The sequence below is a fragment of the Callionymus lyra genome, chromosome 10 (genome assembly GCF_982586985.1).
Source record: "Callionymus lyra chromosome 10, fCalLyr1.hap1.1, whole genome shotgun sequence".
NCBI classification, from domain to species: domain Eukaryota; kingdom Metazoa; phylum Chordata; class Actinopteri; order Syngnathiformes; family Callionymidae; genus Callionymus; species Callionymus lyra.
Window position 1 is genome coordinate 9402350 of NC_141827.1, and position 10555 is coordinate 9412904.

At 39.3% G+C, this 10555-nt stretch overlaps 1 protein-coding gene across 3 annotated transcripts in view; it reads right to left on the reverse strand.

The window, feature by feature from the left end:
• col7a1 (collagen, type VII, alpha 1) overlaps positions 1–6185 on the reverse strand; it is a 73806-nt gene extending 67621 nt beyond the window's left edge. For all 3 annotated transcript variants that reach the window (XM_087800055.1, XM_087800056.1, XM_087800054.1), the window contains exon 1: positions 5988–6185. The gene's annotated coding sequence lies outside the window, so the exon portion shown is untranslated. The remainder of the gene's footprint in view (positions 1–5987) is intronic.
• Between the last annotated feature and the right edge of the window lie 4370 nt (positions 6186–10555).

A 10555-nucleotide genomic window follows, 5' to 3' on the forward strand; every position in this document is an offset into this window, starting at 1 on the left:
AAATTAGATCATTTTTAAACATTTTTATGGGATCTTCTGAATTTGTTTCAAAAGACACTGAAATCCTGGAAATCTATCTTATTTAGTATGTTACGTAAGATTTGAATTTCATCAAAATTGGACGTTTTCCTGGAGGTCTTCTGCCTCCTTTGACCCCCTCTTCTTCTACCTTCTATGACTAGTCAATTTACGGTTTGGTCCTTTGTTAGCTGTAGCATCTATGCTAACTAAACTTCTGGCCGCTAGATGGCGGCAGTCATTGGGTCCTTTGCAGCTAAAGGAACAATGTAATCCTGTGAGATCCCGGCGATGACTGAGGACTAGAGGATACAGTCGACTCCGGCAACTTTTAACGATGATGTTTGGACATATTTTGGTTTTAAAACGAATCAGATCAGTTACAACTTCATCAAGAGTCATGCGGTCTGTAATTTCAAGTACCTGGGTAATACTTGAAATATATCCTTGTTCCTACAGCATCACAATATATAGAATAGTTGCCCCTGTATTATGATACGTATCGATTCTTGCCAATAAACCGCTCGAACACAACAGGGATGAATCCCTCACTAGGATAATCCGGATACTTTCTCTATACTGAAGACTCTTCCCCCCCACATGGAAACTTGAGACGAGGATTTAAGAAGCCTTCGGGTAAAAGAACACTCCCATCGGACCACCTGGATTCAGTATGAAAGAAGAGTTCTTGAAGGTCAAAGCCACTGTCACACAGCACTAATCCCAGCCACTCCGAACAGGAAGTCATTCAAGACTGAGCAGGAAAATGATATAATCACAAGGATTCCGCCGCAGAGAAAATAAAAAAGTCCAGAGATGGCAGGTCAGTAAAACTAAACGAAGATAACATTAACAAGACTTGTCGAGGAGGGATGTAAGGGCGCTGGTTTAATAGAGATCAAGGGTGTGGGGATGATTGACAGCAGCAAAAAAGACAGGTCACATATTTCCAAAAAAACAAATTTGTGTTTTCTCCAAAAATCAAAGAAATAAATTGTGTCCTTGAATTTCTGTGGAGCCTCAATAATTGACGCACAATCTTTTTTCCACCTCTATTACCTTTAGGTTTTATTTACTTTAAGTCTAGCCATTACATTGACCTTGACCTTCATAATCAAGCCAATCTTAACCATGAAGGCAAATCAAGCACCAGCTGGTTTTCATTCAAAAACGAGTGAAACAAGACGACATAATTAACAAACTCAGCATGAAAACTGAATTTCTCCAGGTGAAAATCTTTTACGTTTTGTAAACATAAAATATGTTTAGACTTGAGTTGAAAGACATTTGTGAGCGTTGAGTACATTCCAGAGTTCCGAGCCAAAGGTACTAAAATGTTCTTCAGAGTAACTTTGAATAGATGGGATCCTGTGACTGCTGTGGCCAGTATAGTGTGAAAACTAAACATTAAAGTTCGCTGCGGACATGTTGGTTCTATATCATGTGAGTAAATTGACTGGAGACAGTGGAAGGGCATCGTAGTAGCAACAATTCCTGAATTTAATCTAGTCATATTCCAAACATCAAATCAATTTATGACAAAGTAAGTATTTTTCTGTGACCGTGTAGTGTCAATGAAGTTGTGAATGTACTTATATTAACAGAATAAAAGGTCAACAGACATTAATGTTATCTTTAACTAGAATAATGTATGAGTCTCTTCACTCTCTGGACAAAAAACATGTTGTGGTGAGAGTCCAGAGTTAGTTTTAATCAATAATAATAAAACAACATTTTTAAAACCTTAAAAAACTTCCTGTGTTCTTGTTACATATCCATCCAGATTATTTGGTCATCATCATCTGTCTGAGATCTTTTTTGGAGTTCTATATTTGCAGCTAGCCATAAGGTTAATATTGCATTAACCCTTGAAAAGTTACCGTTTGTTCAGTTACCATTAATTATATTATAGAAAACATGTATACATGAATACACTGTAAGTAAACAAGTAATTATTATCTGTAAAGCGCCTTTCTAGACCAGGGTCACAAAGCGCTTGAACAATCAAGAACAATACACAGTTAAAAATACATACATGTTTAGAAACATGGTCAAGACAACATAGAGACAAACACAGGATTCCCAGAAAATAAGGAAAAGAATATTAAAATGTCTTAAGATGTTTCTTGAAGGAGTCAGTAGATCATCAAACACAGAGGGAGAAGAGGATCATTTCAAAGCTTAGAAGCAACAGCCTGGAAGGACTTCTATACTCTGGTCTGGAAGCGTGTTCAGGAACCATCAGTAGATTCTGATCCACAGACCTCAGAGCCCGAGCTGGGGTGTAAGTCTGGATCAGATCACTGATGGAAGGTCTGACCATGAAAAGATGTGAAAGTAAGAACTAGAATTTTAAAATGGATATTGAAAACTGGCAGCCAGTGAAGAATTTTAAAGATCAGGGAAATGTGAGTTCTTCTACTAGAGCTGGTCAGAATTCTCGTAGCAGAGTTTTGTATTAACTGCAGGCGAGACAACTCTTTCTTGTTTAGAAACCAAAATAAACTGTTACAATAGTCAAACGAGAAGAAACAAATGCATGGATTATGAGATCATTTGTTGGTGAAGATACAATATGGTAAGATCTCTTGTCACCTGCATTGGTGACTACATGTCATTTAAACAGGAGAGAGTTTAGATTATGCGTGTTGTCCCTGTACTACATGATTTACACACTTTAAAAATGTACAGACTTGTTTTCAAAACTTCCTGTTTTTTTTTAATCCAAAACTACTTCTCATTTGAGATTCAGAATTTAGTGGTTGATTGTAAAGTGTGTCAGCTTTCATGCAATTCATAACTTCACAATTGAACTTAAATAAAATTAGACCCTGAGACCTACCAAACAATGTATTGATATCTTAAAAATGTTCATCTTTACACCTTTAGAATCAACAATTCTCTGCATAGTTTCAGCCCAGGAAGTATTACTACAACAATGGCAGACTCAGCGACAGTATACAACTTTTTTCTCCATATTCACCCATGATTCTCACCAACGCTACTAGAAGCTTTTCTTTGAAAATCATAACAAGGATGAGTGTCAGTTTTTAAGTGCAACTGCAACTAAACCTCCAGACGGTGTTTTCTCAACAACAATAAAATTTCTGCCCGAGGCAACGAACGACGCCATCGCCATGTCGACGCTGCCTTAAGCTTGATGGACAAGCTGTGCTCTGTCAAACACATGTGTGTTGGTTTTAGTTATCCCGGGTTTAAATAAAGAGTTTGGCCCAAAACAGCCTGTCAACGAAGGACGCTAGCAAGAAGCTTTTCTGAGAGAACCATCCTTTGATCTCTGAAGGTTTCACTTTTTACTTGTTATGGTCATAATAAACCAGAAACTTGAGCTCAGATGAGTCGATTTGAGATAATTGCTCGTAGAGTCTATTAAAAGTAACACAAACATTATTATCTGCTTTGTTGCTCAACTGCACTTTAAGTGATGGTTCACCCAAAATTCTAACTTCACTTGTTTTCTACTCATCCTCATGACTACTAAGAGTTGGGATTATTTTCAGAGTAATCAGTTTCATTTTAGAGTTATAGACCAAAATGTTTGTTCATTTTACAGTAGCTGGAGCTCAGTTGTCTTCGTCTTCATCTTCGTCCAAAACGACACTTAAAAACATCCAAGTACCTCCATACTGCTCGTCTGTAACGTCCATCTTGTATTGAAGCCTCGACATAAGGAATTGTTCGTGGAAAAAACATACATAAATCTATATTTCGAAGTATGTTTTTAGCGTAGTATCGCGGGCCATCAACGTAAATCTTGTGCACTGACACTTGAATGAGGAAACACTTTAAATTGGAGTGTTTTCCTGTCTGTGTAGCATATTAGCCTTTTAGCTTCTGCTAAAAACATTCTTAAAATATAGACTCTTTTTCTGAACAATCCGTCATGTTGAGGCTTCAATACAAGAGGGACGTGACCGACGAGAAGTATGGAGGTATTTGGATGTTTTCAAGTGTCTTTTTGGACGAACATAAAGACAAGTTAGCGACCGATGCTACATTACCATGAATTTATATTTTTGTCTATTAATGCAAAAAAGAACAGGTTACTCTGAAAATAATCCCAACCCTGAGTCGACATGAGGGTGAGTGGAAAATGAGTGAAGATTGAATTTTGTGTGAACTATCACTTTAACGAATTACTACTTCTCATTCGTTTGTCCTGAAGAAATTCTCAATCTCAGAGTAGTAGCTCAGGGGAGATGCCATTCTCCGTGGGGGGGGGCAGGAGACCACAGGCCTTTGCAATGTGTCAGATTATTAGGATTACGCAAGATCTGGGCTCAGCTTTGGGGAACAAGAATGACACGAGTGGACGGTCAGAAGAGTTCAGAAGTTGTCACTGTAGATTAACCAAAGTTTCTCTCCTGCGGTTTGTTTGAGCAAAAAAACAACTTTAAGTGATTCTTTAAATGACCAGATGAGATTAAGATACTATGATTATGATTCTCATGCAAACTACATTTCAAACATTCTTTCTATAGAAGGATCTCTTTTAAGAGTCTTTTGATTCATTAGACTAAACAACATAATCCAGCCCAGGCCGGCACAGATGACACATCTGAGGTCCCTCCAATTCCGGCACGTCTTCAAACATGAAGGGCAAAAAAAAAAAAAAGCCAATTAAAAGGACAATGAACATGATTTATTTGTTCCTGCAGACATCATCTGGGAGAGATGAAATTCTCCATTCGGTTCAAAGATAATTATGGCAGGGATTATGGCCACTGATCTGAGGAGGACACACGAGGGTGTTGCTGTTCTGGAGCATTTGGATCGGAGCGCCTGTTGCTGAGATTCAAACGCTCACTCGTCAACACCACTTATAGGGATTTCCTGAACTCCTTAAAAGCGGCACCGTCCTCCATCTTCTGAGAACTGAGATTCTCCAGCTGGTCCAATATACCGCATGTTATTTAGACTATAGAATTGAATACATCAAATTGTACCTTTTTTATTGAAATTTTGTTTTTTATGCAGTAAAATATATAATTTTAATAATTTAATTTAATAACGTGTATATGTGTAAGGTTGTTTTTTATTTATTGAATTTAAAAATAAGTATATTGACCAAACAAAGGATATTTTAATACACAAACAGTTTGATATTCTAATTCCAGAAATTCAAAAATAAATTCACTGGTTTTTTTCTTCAATAAAAAGGTGTTTTTTTTAAGTGCCAACATGTGTTACTTATTTTTATTTATAGATTTTATGAATAAACTTTGATATACTTATTCCAATAATTGAAAACAATATATATACTTTTTTTAATACATAACCTTATTAATTCAATATAAAAAAAATCTCATATACCTCTACTTACCGTAGAGTAAAGAGAGTTAATGAGACAAAGAATATAAATAAATAAAACGATATTGTTTGAAAACACACAGAGAAAAACCTGTTGATGAATTATTTGGACGTTTCCAGTAAAAAGCAGAAGTAAATATTATTTTGTTGGTGTTATAACGATAGATAACCTTTTCAATATAAAAAACAAAACAAATGGGTGTAATAAACATTCAGTCGTGAAAAACATCCACAAGTCAAAGATCTTCTAATTCATCATCCATGTTGTGTCATTTTTAAATGGTTACAGAAGTTACAAAGTAGGCTTAAAACTAAATATTATCATTGGCATTCATAACTGACACCTATTTTTTTTTTGGAAACCTCTGAATGACACTAATGAAAATAAGTTTGTTTCTTTTAATGTGTCCAAAAACAGAAACAAAAAAGCTGCTCCGTCTTTGTTCAAATCCACTCCCTGAGGCTCGTGTAGCTCTATAACGTGGCTGAACTCACATGAACTGTGGGTCCCACCGGCCTGACCCGGCAAACGATCGCTACACTTCATCTTCTACACACACACACACACACACACAGACACACACACACACACACCTCCACGTCCGGGCTCGCCCGTGGCCACCGCGGCTCCGACTTACCTGGGGGGGGTGTGAAGTCTGAAAGCTGGTCTCCTCAGTGGGCTCTGTCCACCTCTGGCATGTCCTGGCTCTGGGTCTCAGGCCAGTGTCGTTGGCTTCGGGTCACAGTGTCACAGTATCAGAAAAATCTCCGGCGAGGATCCAGGAGAGAGAGTTAGTGCATCCCTGCAGATGTCGGTTCTGTGAGCTGCTGCACTTCTGCCTCGCCTGGACTGAGAACATAGAAGAGTCCAGACTTGTTCAGACGCCTGAAGGGGAAACTTACTCCCTCTCTCTCTTTTTCTCTCTCTCTCTGTCTCTCCTTCACTTCTCTGCCCTCGCTCTTGTTCTCTCCTCCTCGCTCATGCCTTGATTCACCTCGCTGTGCTCCAGAAGATCTGAATTACCAAAGCAGGAAGATGTTTTTTTTTAAGAAAGTATATTTAGGTTTGTACTTTCATCTTCTTCTGCTGATCCCTCCAGGTAGAAGTCCACTCTTCTCCACTGTCTCCACCTGTCAGAGCCATGTCTGAGAACATCCGGGTCCATGTCAGACAGATTAGGGTGAACAACCATGTGACAGTCGAAGCTAAAGGCTAGAATTAGTTACAATTGTTGTCCAGTGACGATTGAAATATATGAAAATAACTACCGTATTTTCAGCACTATAAGGCGCACTTAAAAGCCTTTAAATTTCTCAAAAGTGTGCCTTATAATCCGGAGCCCCTTATATATGAACATTACCTGGTGGGTGACTTGTTAACAAACACTTTCATGACTCTGCGCCGACTGAACCGACACACAGTGGGCAAAATTACATCATCACGGGGTGGGATTAACGATGCACGTCACATCATGGCAGATGTATATGGAGTAAGATTACTGCCAACGTTTTGACTGAGTGTGTCTTGGGTTTTTTTGAGAAAATCACTCTGCTGCACGCTCAACCAGTCATCCACGTGCGCTCAACTTCACTGCTGCTCGCTCAACATTTGTCTGCTCACAACACCAGTCTCACGCGCTGCTGCTTGAAGCCTTTTAAACATCATTTGAACATCGTTACCATTGGAGTGAACGGAGTTGTCAGAACGCTTAATAAAGTTTAACTTTATCTGACTGTTTTGTTGACATTCCCTTTAGCACAGCTTTAACTAGTGAATGCATAACGCAACCCCAGTCAAACGTTTGACTGCATCTTTTATTCTATGCGCCTTAAAATCCAGTGCGCCTAATAGTGCGGAATATAAGGTATTTAAATTTGAACTGAAACTCAATCTGATTTTTTTTAATCAGTAATTTTATACCTCCCTTTTCAGGTTCTTGTGGAAGGGAGACTATCCCAGCTAATTTGGGCGAGAGGTGAGGGACACCCTGAACAAGAAGCCTGTCCGTCACAGAGACACACAACCGTTCATACACACACTCACACCTACAAGCAATTTAGAGTTTTTGTTTCCGAACTGTGTGAGGAAACCAGAGTACCGGAAGTAAAGCCACGTAAAACGGTCGCATTAACTGGTATGTCACCATGCAACCTAAAAACACAACAATACCTTATACCTAATTTACACAAATTATTTATTATTATTTAGTTTTTTCAACTCTATCTCCAACTAATGGAGCAAGCCAGTTAAGAATCAATGCCTTGACTTCTTTCATTTTGGAAGTTGACCAGACACTTTACTTTTATAACTTGTTTCCTGCCTGAATGATCTTGTCAACGCTGGAGGAAACTGCTCCCCCACTTTTTGTGTGAGTCATCTGATAAGTTGTTTATATCGTTTTCCATTTCCCATGCAGCATAAAGAAGTGTGGGTGAAGGAGAGTTGAAATGATTGGACAAAAATATTATGTTTGTGTCACAACATTTATTTTTATTGGTGGAAATGTCAGCATTAAAGGTGATTTTAAGCAACTTTAAGAACCTTCAGAAACAGAATTAAAAAAAATCAATATCCAAACATAATGTTGCACTTAATATCAGCGATAATTTCCTACTTTACCGACAGTAAGTGAACGCATCGTTCTTGATAAGCCTGTATGATTGACTTATGTGTGACCCGCAGATTGAGGTCAAGGCAACAGTTCCTGTCGTAGATTAGCTCATTATTCTCTGTTCAAATGTGTGCTGTTGTGCTTCAAATGTGTTTTCATTTGCCCGGGAATGTGTTACAAAATGTCTTCATCAGCATCCAAGACCCTGCAAGGTTCTGCTCAAAAATAGAATCACAACAGAATCTCGGCTTGTTTCGATGGAAGATATTATATTTATCGTGGAAGATCAAAGTTTACTGCAGTCCAGGATCAAGACCCAAATCCATTTATCTCCTCAACTGGCTTCCTCGTTCCTCAAGATCATTTTATGAATCAGTCGTCTGTGTTGCTGTGAACTGGAAACCCATGTTCCCGAAGGAGACCTCCAGAGTGATTAAGAAAGTGTATCCATCCATTTATCAATCCATTTATCCATCCATCCATCCATCCATCCATCCATCCATGCATCTATCCATGCATCCATCTATCCATGTATCCACGCATCCATCTATGCATCCATCCATGCATCCATCTATCCATCCATGCATCCATTCATCCATCTATGCATCCATCCATGCATCCATCTATCCATCCATGCATCCATGCATCCATCTATGCATCCATCCATGCATCAATCCATCTATCCATATATCCATGCATCCATCCATCTATGCATCCATCCATGCATCCATCTATCCATCTATGAATTCATCCATGCATCCATCCATGCATCCATCTATCCATCTATGAATCCATCCATGCATCCATCCATCAATCCATGTATCTATGCATCCATGCATCCATCCATCCATGCATCCACACATCCATCCATGTATCCATGTATCCATCCATCTATCCATGTATCTATGCATCCATCCACGCATCCATCCATCCATCCATCCATCCATGCATCCACCCATGCATCCATCCATCCATCTATCCACGCATCCATCCATGCATCCACACATCCATCCATGCATCCATGTATCCATCCATCTATCCATGTATCTATGCATCCATCCACGCATCCACGCATCCACGCATCCATCCATCCATCCATCTATCCACGCATCCATCCATGCACCCATCCATCCATGCATCCATCCATGCATCCATGCATCCATGCATCCATGCATCCATGCATCCATCCATCCATCCATCCATGCATCCATCCATGCATCCATCTTTCCATTTATGCATCCATCCATCCATCTACGCATCCATCTGTCTAATAGATTGATGAAATATTACAGTTACTAGCGCTAAAGCTAGATAGAGATAAGGAACGGCTGCGGCGCCATCTAGCTGCCACGTTAGTTTGAAAGTAAGAGGAAAAACATCATCACTTCACTTGGCGACACCATTTGTCGCAAGAGAACCAAGATCATCCGTCAACATGTGGGGTTGAAAAACAGTCCATAGATTTGTAGCTCCCTTCATCCAACACAGCGAAAATACTCTTGCGTGCACGGACTGGTCGTAACATGATCTTCATAATGTTAATTATGTCGCAGACATACATTTGAAGACCATCCCTGAGACAGAATTTACTTGGCCAGTGGCTGATGGTTCTGCGGGAGATATTCATGTCAGTGCACGGTCCGTCGTCTAACCCTCACCTGCACTAATGCATTGATACTCGTCTGCCAACGACATCCATCCAAACAGAAAGAAAACGAAACATAAACGACGCTGTGGTGGTTGAGTTAACATTTCCTCTTCTCTCATTGTAAAAGGGCAGAGTTTGATGTAAATCAGAACAAAGGCTGAGCCTTCAGGAAATCTGTGGAGTGCAGATGTGATTTTTCTCGCTCGCTCGTGCAAGACACGGCTGCTCAGCCGTGATCGCTTCCAGCAGGAGGAAACTTTCACCCGAACACTGTCGCTACTTTTTTTTTAATCAAAGAGACTCTCTCTCTCGCCGTTCACGCTTTATCACAACAGGAATTTGGGAGAAACTACATTTAGCGATGAGGACAAAACAATTCTCTGGCAAATAAAGAAAGTTGTTTTTGTAAAATTCAAAAGTGTGTTTACAAAAGTAAGGAATGTGTTTTTGATGGATAGCAGTTCTGAAAATAAACTGTAACAGGTTAAAGAAAGATCTTGAGATGAAGTGGAAACACTCAATTATCGGAGAATGTCGTGGGAATAAACCCCTTCAGAGGAGAAATTATTATTATTTAAAGTTTCAGATGATTGCCTATCAAATTAACGTGTAATGACACATATAATATATCAATCTTAATTAGATGTTGGACTCTATTGTAGGATCAGTGTCTGTTTGTACAAAACTCTATATTTTTTAAATATTAACATTAGTAAAAAGGTCTTAAGCCCTGCCCACTGAAAACCCTTTTCTGGAAATAAAATCTTGTTTGACATAACCACACCCACTCTGCTGTGATTGGTCAAACATTGAGGTTTGTTACTGCACGTCATCGAACCCGGAAGTCTCCACCTCCAAGGGACTCGTTGTATGAACAAAGTGGGGCGTGATTACAGCTGGCTGGAGGAGGAGTGAAGCGTCATAATGGACTCCGCTCTCGTAACCT